Consider the following 18,899-nt stretch of genomic DNA (forward strand, 5'->3'; position numbering starts at 1 on the left):
CCCTGTCCTATGATGAACCTGCTCCAGCTCCCTCACCTGCCGGGTGAGCTCATCCCTCTTGAGTTGTCGGTCCCTATTCTCGGCCGAGGAAATCGCGATAAATTCGCCTCGGAGCACGGCCTTGAGGGCTGCCCACTGTGTCGCACGAGAAGTATCCCCATTATCGTTCACGGTCTGAAAAGCCAAAATGGCCGCCCGGATCTGATCCACCACCGACCGCCTATGCAAAGGCGTGTCTCGGAGCCTCCAGACCCCTCTCGGCCGAGCCACCGGCGGAAGAGTGAAAACGCCCTCCACCGGAGCGTGGTCAGAAAGAGAGAGGACCCCCATGTCCGCACTCGAAGCCAAAAGGAGCATTGGGCCCGACACTAGGAGATGGTCTAAGCGCGCATAAGATCTATGGGCGTGTGAGAAATAAGAGTATGCGTGGGTGGTGGGGTGGAGGCGGCGCCACATGTCGTGCAAGTCCAGCTCCTCAAGTCGAGTTCGAATCGAGCCCGAAAGCTCACCCAACTGATGGCGCCGCTGCACAGACCTGTCCAGTGCCGCGTCGAAAACCAGGTTCAAATCACCCCCCAACACTATGTGCCTATCAGAGGTGGATGCAACGTCGTCCAAAGCCCTGTGCAAGAATTGATCCTGATGATCATTGGGGCAATAGACGGTGCCAACAGTCAGTGCCAATCCCCCCATCTTAATCTTGTATACTAGAAGTCTCCCTTTCTGTTCTGCTACCTTGCACACGACCTCCCCCCTGAACCCCCTAGAAAACAAGATGGCCACCCCCGCCGTCTTGGAGGTGCCAGAGGAGAATAGCTGCGTGGGGAACTTAGGGGTACGCATCCGCGAGCAATCCTTAGCCAGCAAATGGGTCTCCTGCAACAGGCAGATATCCGCTTGTGAGTTCTCCAGCAAGGATAACACTGCCCGCCGCTTAACCGGATTGTTCAGCCCTTTCACATTGATAGTAAGCACCTTAAGAGCCATCAAGGAGGGAGTTCAAGGAGCACACATCAAGAAGCAAAGCCCCGCAATCAAACACAGAAGGCACCATTCGAGGCCTCAAAACAGAGCAACTTTGAATCACCCACTGGCACAGTACAGTCCCCGTACCCCAACACCCCACAACTAGAAAACCCCCCCCTGCCCCCACACAACCAAATCTACACCACCCCCCGCTACTGGTCCCCCCTCTAGGTCCCAAAATCAAAACAACTGCCCGCCTGTCCCAACCCCATACCCCGCTTCCCAAACTTCCCAAAAAAGACATTGTCCCAGTCCGGCCCGAAACGGGCAAGGCCGTGGTAAGTCAATCTTGTGGACGTCCAGCCACCACCACCAGCACTCGCCCTTCCTCCCAGCCCACCCCCCGGATCCCCGCACCTGCAATAAGAATGAGCTAGAGTAGACTCCCCCCGGAGTGAGTTCAGGCCGTCAAGGCCACTTCGCCGTTCGTCGCCACTCTGGAGGCCTCCTGGATGGCAGCCGCCATGTCCGCCCGGATTGCGGGCGAGCCCGGACGCTCCGCCGGAGGAGAGGCCCCCCCCCCAGCTTGTCGCCATCCGTCACGAGTGCTGCGCCTCCGCCGTGGGGCCGGGGTATCTGTGTCCGATGCTGTGAGGCCCAACACAGCGCAGACATCCTGGAGGGACCGAAGCTGATGCAAGACACCGTTCCACCTAAAGATCAGACGGAAGGGGTGTCCCCAGGAATACTGTGTCTCATGCTCTCGGAGGAAGTCCGTGGCGATCTTGAAGGATTTCCTCTTCTGTAGCGTGACTGTGGATAAGTCCTGAAACAGGGTCACAGGGTGGTCCCGGAATCGGAAGGGTTGCTGCCCTCGTGCCTCACGGAGGATCCGCTCCTTCAAGGGAAAGTTCGGGAGGAAGGCCAGAATGTCCGGAGCGGGCGCCGTAGCTCTACGGGGGCGACCCACCCGGTGTGCCCGGTCTATGCGAATCCGAAAGTCCTCCGACTCCCCCAGGATCGCCCGGAAGAGGGCCACCAGATATGCAGTCACGTCCTCACCCTCCTCACCAGACGGCACACCGCGGACCCGTATGTTGTTTCGCCTGGACCGATTTTCAAGGTCCTCGGCGTGGGCCTGTAACTCAATCTGTTGCTCCCGCAGCCGTAGGACTTCCTGCTGCAGATGGGTGATCTCCTCATCTCTGGAGTGACCCGCTTCTTCCACTGTGTTCACACGGTCCCCCAGGGCGTCCATCTCTCTCCTTACTTCGCGGACCTCCCCGGCCACCTCATTCTTGAGCGCTTGAAAGTCCTCCCGAAGGGAGCTAAACAGCGATTCGAGAAACGATCTCGTCACCGGGGGCTCTCCACCATCCGCCCCCCTGGTCGGCGCCGGGGAGGTCGCAGCAGGTTGGGCTCCTCCGCTGCGTAGGGAGCCCCGTCCCAGCATTTCCGGCAAGGTCCGGTCGCCCCGTCGCTGTCCCCTGGCATTTGACATTGTAGCTCAATAAAGGACGCCGAGGCTCACTGTCCAGCGAAGAAAGCAGCTATATGCCATCCGAGAGCAGCCCACACAGAGAGCACCGGGAGGCCCGGCCGAGCCTCACAAAATGGCCGCTCAGTAAAGTCGAGGGGCCAACGCCCAAGATGGAGATCCCCTCTCCTTCTCCGATCTGAGAGCCAAAAATCCGGCCAGTGGGCAGAGTCACAGTGCAACGTTCGCCGAGGTCCACGGCTTCAGGGAAAGATCTTCCCCGGGAGACTCGTTCTTCAGTCCCACACAGACAACCAGCCGAAGCGATCTCCTCCAGCGGGCCTCCTCAAGCCACGGGCTGGCGTAGTGAGGCGATGCCGACTCCGCCTCCGCTCTGCACCTCCGCTCCGTTCCGCTCCGTACAGCCGCCGTCGGACAACTCCGAGCCGTTCGCGGAGCCGCTGCCTACTCCCACTCCAACAGCTCAAGCACCGCTGCGGGCTTCACCTCTCGGAGGCCAGCCGCTCCGTCGCGCGCCGAGGGTCGGGAGACTCGCGGCCTCGGGCTCACACTCCGGCCGTTCAGCGGGGTCCGACCCGGGCCGTACCGGTCAGAATCTCATCCCCGACGGCGCAAACCAGGCTCAGCAGGCTCTCCACACCTCCACCGTAAGCACCAGGCGCAGTTGCCGCTTGATCCGGGGGGGAATCAGCGGTTACAAGCGGTGCAGGAATTCAGGGGTCCGGGAGCTCTCGGCAAGTGCGACCGCTCAGCCCGCCATCTTGGCCACGCCCCCAAAGACAAGTTTTAAAAAAACACATTTACATTAGTGGCAGGCACAAGGTGGTGTGACAATAAGAACCTATACTTTCACAGGGTCCAAAAGGGAATAACAAACGGAAAAGGGGAAGGACAGGGAGAAGGAACAAGTGGCAGGGGAAAGTGTATATGAAGGTGGACCTACATAGCTAAAAAATGTGTTCCCTGTGACACTAAAATCAATGGACAGTGACTGGGAGCTATGTCGCTTCTGACGAACCACAATGTAGAGCATATTGATGCTAGAAGAAAAAGACAACAACACACAAACTGGGGGCCACAGCATGCCTATGTTACATAAAAAAACAAGGTATGGAGTCCAGAAATGACAGACTGTTGCTTCTTTGCTCTTGGCTTTTACAGCCCTTTGGTGTCCTCTCTCTTCTTATGTCATCAGGATTGGCTTCTCTGGTGCCAGGGGCTCCCCATTAAACTGAATTTAGGGACATTAGGAGAGTGTAGGGTAGTAATCAGTGGGATAACCCCTGGGATCGCTACATGCCCTATAGGACCACTTCCTGTGGCTAGTGGACATAACCCTGTCTCAGGATTCCTAAGTATGCCATCACAAAGATGGCTACTTCTGAAAAGTCATGTCCAACTCACAGTAGCCCTACTTAAGGATGGTACTAGCCTAGAGGTGGCACGCCTATCTGACTCGATAATGTTTTCGCCTGTCCAGCTCTGGACAGGGGGGTGGCTTACTCTCCAGTGAGGGGAGCCAGATTCACATTCCAAAGGCCACAGCAAGGAGGCTAATCAGCAGGTCTTCCTCTGGGAGTAGGTGTTACACCCTCTCCCCGGACAGGCTTTTATTCTTGTCTCCTGAGAGCAAATGCTCTCACTCTAGGAGGTCAGACCAATGTCTCAGGAGGCAAGCTGGCATAAACCAGTCAGCAAAGACACCAGAGGCTGGTAGGTTTTCTGGGGCCACCTCTAAGGTGCCCTCTGAGTGTATGTATTGGTAAATCTAACACTGACATCAGTGTGAGTTTACCAATATGAGATGTTTGATACCAAACATCCCTATTTTCAGTGAAGCCATCATGTAAGTGGGGAACTAATTTTCACAAGTGTCCAGCTTGTCTTAAGACAGCTTCCCTGGTGTTTGTACTGACAGTAATAGTACTGGCCAGCAGAAGGGCATATCTGCTCATGCAGGTATGCCCTCAAAGTAATATTCAGCACCCTGCCTTAGGGCTGTCAGACCTGCTGTAGTGGTGACTTGCAAATATTACATGCAGTGGTAGGGACCTGGCACATTGGGATGTGTGGCATGTCATGGTTTTACTTTTGTCTGCACAAAGACATGCAGCCTACAATGGTAGTCTTGCATCTGCTTGGTGAGGGTCCCTTACGGTGGCACAATTCATGCTGCAGCCGTTAGGGATTGTATTTAGTACCTCAGCCCTAGGTACCAGAGTACCATTTACTAAGGACTTACAGAACGTGCTAAAGGTTTTGCCAATTTAGAGGAACAATTGTACAATTTTGGGAAAGAGTTCTGGCACTGGGGGACTGGTTAGCAGGAACCCAGTGCAGTTTCAGGTGAAATCACATCATGTAACAGGCAAAAAGTGGGTGTGACCATGTTAAAAAGGGGCGCTTTCCTATGCACCCTTTTTAGAAATAGCGATTATATCAACACCGCACTATGAATCAGGCACCCTGTCCCCAGCCATGACTCTGTTGGACAGGTGATTAATGTAGAGGGTCCACTAGTGCTTAATTTGAGTCTATGGTTTCTGGTGTTCAGCACTGGCACTTATTCAGCAACATCAGTGTTTTTCATGAGCACCAGTTAAGGACACATTACTTTACAGGGAGATTAAGTGATTTGCCCAGAATCACAGGATGTTGAGCTGATGCTGAGATTCGAACCTGGTTCCCCAGCTCCGAAGTCAGCAGCTCTGGACATTATGCCACACCATCTCCCCACTTTCATGGTTAGTAGTCGGTTCTGTTTTAGGCAGCGCTAACAGGAGAAATGGGCTGGTGCAAGATGCTTCCTAACGAGAGCCCCTGCACTTATTATCTTTTTACAAATTAACCAGTCCATGCAGCTGGCTCAGAAAGGTAAAGGTACCCTGGATACTTTGTGTTGGACAGGAGTATTCTCAGGTTGCAGGTGTTTAATAGCTAATAGCGTGTCCTCTAATGAAAAGAAGGCTTGCCCAGTGTTTTGGGTGTACCCCCTTTCTCTGCCAACTCTCGTAAATTGAAGGTGGGAGTTCCACAGGGATTGTCATTGACCCCCACACTATTTAATGTGTATTCTCACCCCCTGGGCAGCTCTGGCAGAATCACTAGTGGCCAAAAGGGTGTCATTTGCTGATTACACCCAACTGCTGTTTTCCTGGAAGAACAATGTGGCATTTCCAGGTGAGAAATCCGAAATTGCCTCAGTGCAGTGTTTCGGTGGCTCTCCCTAAATCAACTCAAATGCAATGCTGGGAAGACCGAGCTCCTCTTCTTCAGTCAAAAAGCAAAGGTATCTTTGCAGTCTTTTTGGCCAACTGATGACCCCCACTTACTCAAAATTAATTGGTGAATAACTTAGGCATTTGATGGACAACTGTTGTTCCGCACTGAAGTCAATTCAGTGGTCGGCACTTGCTTTGCCTTACTACGTATGTTGTGAACGTTTTTTTATCTTCTGCCCTTTACAGCTAGACAACCAGTGATCCAAGCCATGATCATGGCATGGTTGGACTATGGGAATGGGCTCTACTTAGGCCTACCCAACTACCTGATTGATAGGCTGCCGCTGGTCCAGAACGCAGCTGCGTGAACAATTTTCAGGCTACTCTGCAAGTCCCATGTTTCATGGCTTCTTCATGGTCTACACTGGCTCCCGATCAGGAAAAAGATCAGTTTTAAGATTTTGCTGGCAGACTAAACTATTATCTATTTATCATCTTGAGACAGCACTGTATAAAATTAAGGGTATTAGGAAGAAAACTTTCGGACATCAAATATGGTCCCCAATTACTAATTGGATAGGAAGTTAAGGAAAATTCTCATATTGGTATTTGTACCTGTATTTATTTTCTTGTCGTTTATTTCCTTTAAGTATTTGTGTATTTTACTAAAAGCAGTGTTATGAAGCTAAGTTACAAACTGTCTCAAAGAATATGAATGCTTTTGACCATTGATATGTATGTATTTATGTTGCTTGTTTACTGTCAAAAAATTCAATAAACAAACAAAAAAAAATGTGCTTCTTACCCAGAAAGACTTACGAGCTAGAATTAAGTTTTGTACCCCCCCAGAGAAACTTGTGCTCTGCCAACCTCTATCTTGCCGGAGTTCCTCAGGTCAAGAAGGCAAGGTCTGGGGGCAGATCGTTCTCTCTCCTATGCCCCTCTCTGTGGAATAAATGTCCTCAGATGCATCAAGGCTATCCCCTTGTTTTGGAAAAAAGCTCAAAACTTGGCTCTTGTTCCTAAGTCCTTACCCTCATTTTCCTTTGGATGACCCTTCTTCTGCATTAGCGCCAGAACACTCCATGGAGTAACAGTTGCACTATAGAAATAATATACATACATACATTTTGTCTGCCTGCTATCATTTGACCCGGAGAAGACCCCTAAGTACTTAGACATCTCATTAGGTGCTACTTCTACAATGTCTGGTTTGTGATGGGAACATAATCCTATAATATGGATTGCCCAAAAATGAGGCTGAATACAAAAGCCAATGGGGGTGCAGTTTGAGTGTCTACCATGTGCTACTGTTTGCCAAAATGCTCCTGTGTCTCGAGATTTGGAGACATCTACTAGATGGAGTCAATTTGGATCGATCCAGTTCTGTTTGGAGGTGGAGGTAATCTGCTTGGAATCAGATCTCTCAGCTCTTATCTACTATTGATCACATGATTTGATAGCCTTAATTAAACCAGATGTCGCCTTAAGGCAATTACTAGTATACCATTGAATAGTCTTAGATGCCAGATATTTGGGATGATGTAGTTCTTTAGTGCACATTATTTTGAGAACCTTGAATAGGGACGTGTGTTGCTCTATAAATGGAATCTGGCATGCAGTGCAGCCCACGGCAGGACCCAAGATTGAGTTAAACGAATCATAGATCTGCAGTAATGTATCAGGATTGGATGCAAGTTTTGGCAGTTTAATAGATCTACTGTTGATACAGAGGGATAGTGGTGTTTCAGACTGAGTGTAGGTAGTGACTTGTCCATAAACAAATTGCCCAGCAGTGATACATTAAGGGATTATGATGACTATAAGATTTTTGCAATACACAAAAGTCAACCATGGCAAGCCATAGATCTAGATCAAAGTTTATGTAATCTAGTCTGCTACTGCACACTCCGGTATATGCATAATGTGGGTCAGATTTAAATCTACCATTGCAAGCATGCATACCACACGTAAGGGTAATGGATGCTTTTTGCAAAGTGGCTGCTAATCAAGATTTTAAAGGGTCAGCTGCAAATCTTTAGATGCATCTTGCTTCATCCTCTGTGTCAGTGGTGGATTCAATGCAATCTATTGGTTTGTAGGTGGTGTTGAAATCACCAGCAATCAGTAAGGGGGATTTACTCAGTCTACTTAACAGCTGTTGTACTAGCAATGCTAGAGTTGGGGACTCGTTATTTTTCGGGACTGATTGATTATAGTTATTATACAGATTCACATCTGTACCATTACCTGCCTGAGTAGACATCCCAATAATACCAGGGCTGTCAGTCACCAAGTTGAGGGAATTCTTGACCCAACTAAAAATGCCACCTGAAGGTCAACCTACACTGGGCAAGGGAGCTCAATGCTAACATTAGAATAACTAAAGAGAAATGACTGTTCCATAGACCAAATTACTTGAAGCAATATAATATGAAAAGGTCTAATAAATTCATCCCAAATTGGATCAGTCAATTTGCCACGTAGGCCTGCAACATTCCAGGATAATAGCTGTAGCAAAGGAAGACCCTCCTTCTCCTCGTTGTTATGTTAGAAGAGATAGAATTAGACCTTCTGGTTGTAGGAGTAGTGAAGGGAGGTAATAGTGGTTTCTTGAGGGGCTGAGCTAATTTCCTTAAGTGGAAATTGACCTGGCAGTACTAGGAATGCCAAGTACAGAGGTTCAAGATATGGGGCATAAGAGTGATTATTATCTGTGATAAGGGATGTAATGGTAAGGCAGGGAATTCTAGGTCGCCCCCCACAGGTTTGGCAACGAGAAGTCAATCAACCTCAACTAGTCTAGGGGGTGGAGGGATTTGAACATTAGGGGCCCTCTTCTGAAGCTCTGATGTGCCAGGTTCGACTGTTGGTTTGGTAGGGGTCCTGAAGCACTACGTCTGGAGGAGCCTGGGCTTCTAAGTGCTTGTCCATGACTTCCCCTAAAATCACTATTAAGCTGTACAAAGGGTCATGGGGTAGGGTAGGTTCTGTCTTTCATTGCTAGTAACCCAGCTACCACGTCAGAGCTATTCACTACTAATTTAATGACATCAAGGGTTTCTAGGTGATCAGAAAGAAAATGTGTGCGATTAATGTCAGAATGTATTCTAGAAAGGCAAGAGCGATTAAAGGGAAGCCAACTGATTTCCTTGTTAATCAGAGCACCCGTGTTTTCCCACTGGCCTGCCCACAGCGTAGGAAGGTTGTCATGTAGATTACAGCCTCACTGTTGGGAATTAATACTGTTTGTATTAATATTGTAATTGTAATCTTTATTACTACAGTGTAAAGAAGTGTTTGTGGGTTAAGAGATATAACCAATGTGATACAAAATAGATGTCAACTTGATTTAAAGTTCATTGTATAAATATTCAGAGGATTATTTGGGGAGTTTGGGTGTGGAGTATTTAATTTTTTTTTATAATATTCAGTTGAATTTACGTATGATTTAATGATATGTCATAGTTTGGGTGGGAATGTCCCCTCCATGGTGAATAGGGGTGTACTCCTGTCCCGAGTACCCAATTGCTTGTGAAACTAGTATTCTGACTATTTTTTGCCCATGGCATCACACTAATCTAGCTTATGCAGGCATAGACTGTCCCTGGATGCAGGCACATAGAATGCCCTTATAGAGGGCATCAAACTACTGTAGAATCCCTGGTTGATTCAAATAAGACAGTAGCTACAGAGTGCTCAGATGTTTATGAATTATTAGTGTAACCAGACCTTTTTTCTGTGTCATAGAGACGGCAGTCCTCTGCTTTGTGAATCAAAGATCTTTTTTTATTGACATTCTATGTGCAAGTCGAGGACATGTGTGTGTAATACGTTTGTAGCACGTGCATCCCATCGCACCCTAACACGCAGACTCCACGACGCAGGTATCCGGTACAAGGCCCTCAACTGGATCTACTCCTTCCTCTCCGGCCGAACACAGTGGGTCAGAATCCCACCTTCCCTCTCGGACCCTACACCAACCACCTGCCGAGTACTCCAGGAGTCCTCCCTCAGCCCGACGCTCTTCAACGTCTACATGGCTCCCCTCGCCCCCATCGTCAGAACCTACGGACTCAACATTGTTTAATATGCAGATGACCCAACTCATCCTCTCCCTGTCCAACCAAACACAACTTCCAAGAAGGCATGGAAACTGTCGCCAAGTGAATGAAAACCAGCTGCTTGCAACTCAACCCTGACAAAACAGAAGTACTTATCATGGGCCCACACCCCGACGCCTGGAATGAAACCTGGTGGCCCACCGCCTTCGGCAGCCCACCCACCCCCACGGACCACGCACGCAACCTTGGAATCATCCTAGACTCTGAGCTCAAAATGGACCGCCAGATCAACTCTGTCACATCCTCCTGCTTCCACATCCTCCACCTCCTACATAAGACCTTCAAATGGATCCCCCTTGAGCACAGAAAAACCGTCACCCAGGCCCTTGTCACCAGCAGACTCAACTATGGCAGCGCACTCTACAACGGAATAAACAGAAACCTCACCCGCAAGCTACAATACATCCATAACACCGCCGCAAGGCTGGTCCTCAACTTACCATGACACTGCCACATCTCCCAACACCAGCGCACACTCCACTGGCTCCCCATTGAGGCAAGAATCACCCACGCACACAAAGCCTCCACAACAAATGACCAGCATACCTCAACAGCAGAATCAACTTCCACGAACCCCAAAGAACACTACAATCAGCTCAGCTCTCCTATGCACTGGTTCTCTGTGCCAGAAAGACCAGATCAAGAGACCGCTCCTTCTCCTTCCTCGTGGCCAGTGCATGGAATGCCCTTCCGCTCCACCTCAGGCAGACAACTTCAATCCCCATCTTCACGAGAAACCTCAAAATCCGGCTCTTCGACAGACCCACCCCCTCGATGGACTGGAACCTACACTCCCCCCCCCGCCCCAGCGCCTTGAGACCCTTGAGGTTCTTTGGTTTCCGACTTCGTCCCGTATTTAGCCGCAATTTTGTGTCCGGTCGCCATTTTGTGTTGCCCTCACTCACAGCGAACTGAGTGTTTTTTTGCCTTTCCCAGCTGCTACGTGTCTCTTCTGTTAAAAAGTAACCACCTGCCCTTGTTTACGAAACCGATGTCAGGGTCTGGCCGAGTTCACTAATCCATGTCTGGGTTGATTGATCCCTGTCTCGACTGACTATTTGGCTTCTTCTATTCTTTCCTTACATTATCTTATCTGACTGGCCTTCGCTATTCTCTCCTTGAATTCTCTTGTTACACAACTATCTTTTGAGACACACAAATACGTCCTGCCACCTGCAAATTGGATTGTCGGTCCTAGCACTAATTAATTTGTGGGGAGGGGTGACACACAGAGTTTGAGAGAGGGCGTATTTGGGACACCTGATAGCTTGTTTTCCAACTTTTCCTATTGGCTTGCTTTGTATGTACTGGGAGTAAACGTTGTAAATACGTGTGCTATAAAAGATTGTGCGCCATGGACTAAAGGGGCAGTCTCCTCAGAATATATGCTGTACTTCTGGGACAACTGTGCTTAGCTGCAGCTAATAAACCTGGTTTTCTACGCCCAACAGAGTGTCTCGTGTCTCTGTTCGACAAGGCAGGTGAACTCGGGGATTTAAAGCGTGCCCTGCGCCGCCAGGCCCATAAGGTCCGGTTCTCCACCCTTACGGGTGAGTAGTCACGCTTCACAAACCCATGATTGATTAATTGATTGTTTGATGGTAATAGGACTCTGTGTGTGGCGAGTCTGAATACTAGTACCAGTGGGATAGATTGTGGAAGCTCTTGATTTAGCACCGCACAAGATGCAGGGTTAATACAGCTTTTCCAGATGGGAAAGTATACTGTTTGCATTCATTTGGATTCAGTTTGGAGACCAAACAATGTTTAATTAAGTAGAATCAAGACAGGGCTCACCTTAGAAATTGAATGAGGACCTTGTTCTTCCTAAGCACTGTCATTTGGTAGATGGTAGAGGTGATGGATGGGGATGCAGTTTCTGTTGTTCAAGGTGAGGAAGTTTCTAGGGAAGAACTGTCATTTTGTTGGCCCTGGTTAATACTTCAGGAAGCGTGCTGATAGTCAGGTGCAGAGAACTCACCTTTCATTGTGCTCTTGTTGTGGGTACTCCTGAATGGAGCCAGCATCATTGCCTCCTGCTGTGAGAGGCATCACCTTGCACAAACACTGTGTCTGAGGAACATCCAGAAAGTTACATTTGAAAAAGAAATACTACAACTGATTCTAAAACCTTAGACAGTTGTTCCACATGGCATGTCTTTATATTTTGTATAAAAGTGGGGTCCAAAACACCACACATTGTTCCAGTTTCTTTATGTCCATGGAAATGAATGCACCTCAGTGTGCTAGATGGACAAATGTGTGACCATGGCTAGTGTGTGGGTGACAGCTGGTCTCCCAGAGGTTAGTGGATTTCACCAGAAGTCTGAAATTTTAATTGGAGGAACTGGTCAGGAAACTAGGCTTCTACGCTCCAGGGTCACCCTTAGAGATGGAAAGAGTGTGTCTCGCCCTGCAGGAGGAAGAAAAGTCCACTGTGTTCTCAGTGAGAAGAATAGCCAGAGAGAGCAAGCAGCGCTGGCCAGGGAGGAAGCTTGGAGCAGCCGGTGTGTAGAAGCAGTCCCCTGGTCAAGGATTCAGGCTGTGGGCTGCATCAAACCTGCTGCAAATTTCAGGCATTGTGTGTGATCTGCAGTCCACTGTGACTGAAAGACTGGTGTTGCCATTGTCGATATCAGTCGGAATGCTTTGTCATCTCCAAGGTTTGAGCCTTTGAAGCTGCAACTGCCAAATATCACCACAAGATCAAAATCAGCCCAGATGCTTCGCCTGCTGTACTGACATGCCACTTACAACCAGCTTAGGTAGGCTGCAGCTGCACTACAGAAGAATTACTGCTGAAGGCATCCATTCTGCACCATCACAGACTGAAAGCAGAGTATGTAGGTGGCCACGGGGCTTGAGAACTCTGAGAATAAGGGACTAATCCCGGCTCTGTGAGAAGAAGAGACTGATCCCGGCTCTGTGAGAATGAGAGACTGATCCCGGCTCTGTGAGAATGAGAGACTGATCCCGGCTCTGTGAGAATGAGAGACTGATCCCGGCTCTGTGAGAATAAGAGACTGATCCCGGCTCTGTGAGAATGAGAGACTGATCCCGGCTCTGTGAGAATGAGAGACTGATCCCGGCTCTGTGAGAATAAGAGACTGATCCCGGCTCTGTGAGAATAAGAGACTGATCCCGGCTCTGTGAGAATGAGAGACTGATCCCGGCTCTGTGAGAATAAGAGACTGATGCAGGCAGAAGTCTGCAGATGGATTTAAGACTTTGAGTGAATTACCAAAAGAGATGAATATGAATTGACCTGTAGGGTGGATCTAGACCTAGGGGGTGATTTGAGAGTAGTGTATCGATACCTAGCCAGCCCCTTAACCCGAAAAATAAGGATTACAGATATTTGGGAACACCATCTGCAGGGGATGGGTACAGAAGGGTGTAGCGCCTTAAGAAAAAGTGCAGACCGTTTTACACCACGGTGTCTGAGTCCCCTTATTGTGCTGTGTGATATTACATTATTCTGTGTGTTTAAAGTACTTTTGTTCAATTAAAAAGGTAAGTATTGTACTGGAAAATACTATGGATCCTATTACGAAGGCCCGCCACTGTACTGGGACACGGGACCGACCGACCCGCAGTAGCAATTAGGATGCGACCGCCATGGTGGCGGTCACACCCGGATATTCAACATTGTAGCGGGCGGTGCTGGAAGCAGCAGCGGCCAAAATGTTGAATATGCATGTTGCGCATTTGCATGCACAATGTGTCAGGCATTGTGCGGTGCCTGCCACCTTGTGCATGCAAATGCAAGGGGGTACCATAGGTACCCCCCATGTGCACCCCCAACACCCAGGGGCCCCGCAAAGGGCCCCCACAGCCAAAGCTTGCATGCCTTTCCATGGCAGAATCCGCACATATCCTAATATGGCAGGCGGTGCCTGCTAGGCACCAACACCATATTCAGGCCCAGGACTTCACAGCAGGCAATCGTAACAATTGCCTGCCTGCGGTAAAGCGGCAGACGGTCTTTCCGTCCATCACTGTACCCCCGCCATTGTAATATGGCGGGGGGGGTAATTGAAGTGCAGCCGGGCAAAGATGTCGGGCGGATTCCCACTGCCGGTCGGGCGGTGGCGATTCACTCAACATCATACTGGCCCCCTATGTTGTGTCTCTTGGTGGACTGTTCAATTCTAAGCTTTTGGCCCCTCACTACCTCCCCGAAAAGCTACTAACGTCTCGCTGTCACTGTCCTGAGAGACAAGTGTAGAAAGGGTTTGGCCCAGTTTGCTAAGCTGTGGCAGGACTCCCCTGGGACAATAGAGGCAAACAATCTTGACCATCACAGTTGGGGCCCAGTAGCCTCTGTCTTCCCTGTACCTCCGCCACCACAGAATGGGGTTCAACAGACATGTTTTTATGTTTATGATTATTGGGGTTGATATATTTTAGAGTATCGCTTTATACTTTTTTACAGGTTGTGAGGTATACAGAGCGAGACAATGGGCAATGTTTTATTATAAGGGTCAACTTAATGTAATCAACATTTTTACTATATATTTGCATTTTATAATAGGACATTTTTGGAGTTTTAAAGAGGGGTTAAAAAAATAACATTTATTGCATTTTGAATAAATTAATAACTATTTCCTGGTTAGATTATTTCTCCCTTCAGGCCTTTGATCTACCTAAAGTAGCAGGTGCCTAGCCAATCCCTGGTGGAATTGTGGCTCCATCGTTTTGGAGTGAGACCACAAGACACAGGGTGTTTAAAAACTTTGTGGCTTACAGACAATACTTTTTTTTGTGTTCCTACATGTGACACTAAAATCATACTTTTGTTTAAATAAGAGCTAAATTTCATCGGCAGCTACTCAATGGAGGCATTCGAAACAGTCACCATAGGAAGAGCCATGGCATATCTGTGCCATGAAAAAATGGCGCATGCACTTGAAATCCTGTACATCAAGGTGAATATACTTGCTTTAGAGAAGGCACACCTATTGTCCCAAGAGGAGTCAATGCTGGAGTCCACAATTTCACATCTATTAGCATTGTTATTAGTTGGCCTGGGGAACTTTACTAACTTCCTTGCTGCCCGTTATGCCTACTGGCATGTAGAGCAGCTACGAAGGAACTCCACTTCTGACTGTCTTGGGCAAGTTTCTGTGTGGGATCTTAGCTGTGGTTCAGGGTCTTCAGTTCAGTCTGCACAGTTTGCCTCTAGGTGTGTTTTGGCCTGCTTCTCTTCTGTTTGATTTCTGGGGTCTAGTGGACAGTTGTTCTTGTGATGGAGTCTTAGTCTCTTCGGATGGTGTGCCGTATTCATCTCCAGCTTTCTATCATAATGAGGGTGTCCATGCTATCTTGCTTGCATCTGATGAGAAGCTCCTATCTTGAGATGGTTCGCTGCCAGAAAATATGCAAGATTCTTCTCAGGTTACTAGCTATGAAAGGCTGACAGGTTGGTGAGGTCGCTTTTTGTCATCTGACAGCATTCTGATCCATACAAGAGAGTGAACAGAACACAGCTCTGGGAAAGCCGCAGGTTGGTGTTGATGCTGCACTGAGATGATCTTTACACATTGTTTAGCATCCTCAAGGTATTCCTGGCCTTGTTCAGTCTGTCCTTGATGTCACTGCCTGCTCTTCCATGATGTCTGATAGTACTGGCTAGGTAGGTGAACCCTTAAGTCATGGGTAGGTCCTCTTCATCCTCCTTGATTGTTAAAGGGGGTGGGATGTTGACTGGCATGACTTCTGATATCTTTGTGTTGATTTTCAGGCTCACTTGCTGTTCACAAATGCTGAGTTGAGATATATTTTCCTGCATATGCTGGTGTGTGAGAGAGCAAATCTAGGTCATTCGCATAGTCAAGGTTCTCCGTGTAGAGAATTAGGTCCATCTGATACCTCAGGCTTGGTCTTCTGTTGTGCATTGCATAACCCATTTGATGACTAAGTTTAAGAAATCACGCATCCCTGTCTAGCACAGGTCTTGACTTCAAAGCCATACTCACTATCTCCCACCTTGCATGTTAACATAACGTCATTTGAATTTCTGGGTGAAAAATGTGCCTTCCACAGAGCCCTGTTTTTCCAATTCTCACAACTAAGGTATATGTTGTATCCTGGTTTCATTGTGTTCATGATCTGCCAGTGAGTTCCTCTCAGAATGATGTAATATGGAATGTTGAGGTCAGAGATTACAGTTGAGAAGGGCTGAGCAGCATGCTGGCTACTCCTGGTAGGGCTGAACCACTGGAATTGTAACTGGTGGGGCTAGTCCTGGACTGAACATCTGGACATGTAGCCTTTACAATAAGTACTCCTGAAATACTACCATCTGTCTGGACCATGTTACTACAGTATACCTTGAAGCCATACCTAGAGAGCCCAATATCGCTCTGAGTTCAGCCAAATAGAGGCCAAATTGTCATTGGAACCGCTGACAAAAAAGACATCTCCAGATATTTAACGTTAATAAATGCCCCTGACCCTCTCACAGTGCTGGGAAGAGGACGTGGGATCCTTGGTGATGATGAATGATGATGATGAATGAAGAAAAGCAAAGATACCCTCGCTCCTGTTTGCTAACCATGTTCTTCTTCTCAAACAATTTAAATACTTATGACACCCCTGACAAGCTATGGAAAATAGGTGCGGAGCTAACTCCAAACTTCCCTATGTACCTCAATTAGTGATTTTATAGATGTATTTTGGGACTACCTGGAAATTCAAAGGTTCTGGAGGTGTAGACAATGCACCCTGTCTGCAGTTGTTGGATGAGCAGTTGACCTTGGATGAGCAGTTGAACTCGACACAAAGGTTTCACTTCTGGGAATTATGGAGGATATAGATGATTCAAGGGGCTCTTGCACCCTCATAAGCATGAGTTTATTTTATCCAAAAGTGATATCACATACACTAGAGGTCAGAGAGAGTTCCCCATGAGAGACTCATTCCATTGCATGGAACAGTGTCCCCATCTGGAGGAAGCAGTGTACTGAGCCAGAGTTTGCCCGAGGAAAAAATAGAAAATAGGGTGCCTAGGATTACTTTCTCTGCATTAGACCATAGAGAGAGTTTGCATTTGCTCATATTTCTGAAAACCCTAAACGTACAACTTTCTCCAGTTGCCTCACCAGGTGCGGTGGTGAGAAACCCCATACTTACTTGATTTATTGATATTGGGCCCTGTCCTAGAATTATCTTCGATATCCTGTCGACACTTTTATGCGCATTTGATATCGGCTATTTACCCTACAAACACTGTAGTCTGATTTTAATTATTATAAATCAAATAAAAAAGTTTTGATAAAGAAAATAAATATACATTAGATCATTATAAAAACTATAACGCTAAATCACCATTTAATAGGAAGAGGTAACAATGCAAAAACATTTTCTACAAAATTGAAATAAAAATAGGCTGAAATAATGAGATATGTTTCTGAGTTAAAACAATTGTATTTCACCATGCCAAAGTTATTTTTCTTGATTGGAAAATATTTAACACAATTATTTTATAGTACTTACAGTTTAGTACATGTACATTTTATGATACTTATATTGCATTTTTGTACTTAAAAAATATATGCATTATTTACATTTTAGGGAAATACTAACAATTTTTCAAATTTTTAAACACATACAAATCATAATCATATTTTTACATTGACTGCGTTGTTTTTTTGCAATAACTCTTTTGTATAGACTTTCCTTAATCTGATTGCCAGGAGTGCATCTGGGAATGAGGCTTTAGGATCCCAGTTCCTCAGCTCAAGTAAGAAAAGTTTAATATTATACGTATTTTCATTAAATAGGTTAGCTATGTTTAGGTTCAGTTACATTTGTTGTTGATATTTTAGACAGAGAACCCCCAGGGTCAATTCCCTATTGCATGGTACACAAGCAGCACTGTTTGTGTTCTTACTTATAATTCCCCAAAGGGAATTCAATGGAAAGTTATACATTTGCATCCCTCCCCGCCACCCCCTCTGCCTGCTCCTGTTCATTCTTCTTTCTTGAATATTCTGCAAGCAACTTTTCAAGATCATACCAGATTGGACATTTTTTGTTGAAACTTTGTATGCAGATTTATGTAGATTCATTATAGAGGGTCAAAGTTATAAGCAAGTCAAAACGTTTTTAATTTCACTGTGTTCAATTTTAGAATGTACCAGTGCCAGCTGTTACTAGGGACAATGGATTGGCTTGCTGTACAGCACATGTGGTGCTAGTGCACAGAGTTCATGTGAGGCTTAAGGTGATAGGTTAGAATACAGGAAAGCTACCTCAGTCGGACCTTGATTCGAAAGAAATAATTAGCATATGGCCTGACCATGCCTGTCTAAATACTGTTATTGTTTTTGTTAGGAAAGGAGTATTTTGAATGCCTCTTGGGATTTCTCAGGGGTAGTGTGTAAGCATGCTGCCCAGGCCCCACTAATCCCTGGAACAAAAATCCCACAACAATATCCACAGAAAACCGAAGATAAAATATTGAGTTCAGAAAGTTTACCAGCTGACATGTCTGTTTATAAAGTTGTGATTGTGAAGTCTACGAACAACTTAAGACTTCAGGTAATTTCTCGCTGAGGTCACAGAGCAATTTATTTACTACTGAAAGGTTGTACACCAAATGTAGAAAAAGGCAATAAAGAAGCAAGAGTCTGGCACACACCAAATTTGGTGTCATTGTGCCCAGCAGGTTATTTCTGCAGCTCATCCCAAAACTTCCTATGGGTGTCAAATGGCACCAAGGGGAACGCTGATATTCCTATTAACTATTGACTAACCCATTTGAAGAGGCATTATTGTCCCATTTGCCATATAAGCATTTTTGGGTGATAGAAATGTTAGCTAAGTGCTATATGAATGTGCATAACTTGTCCCTCCTTCTGTTCTGTATTCGCATGATCCTGTGTATATTTGTTCCTGATGCACTTCCGGCTGCCTTCCCCTCCCTGATTCTGCACCACAGAGGCAGCGATGACCTAAATGTAATAGTGGCTGTGGATGAGACGGGAGATGAGGGAAGGCTATCCGGAGTCTCTCCCGCAGACCCACGTCACTGTTGCCAGGGCCTGCCTCCCTCTTGCTGTCAGCAGACAATTACAAGCCATTACA

This window comes from Lissotriton vulgaris, chromosome 5 (assembly GCF_964263255.1).
Source record: "Lissotriton vulgaris chromosome 5, aLisVul1.2, whole genome shotgun sequence".
Lineage (NCBI taxonomy): Eukaryota > Metazoa > Chordata > Amphibia > Caudata > Salamandridae > Lissotriton > Lissotriton vulgaris.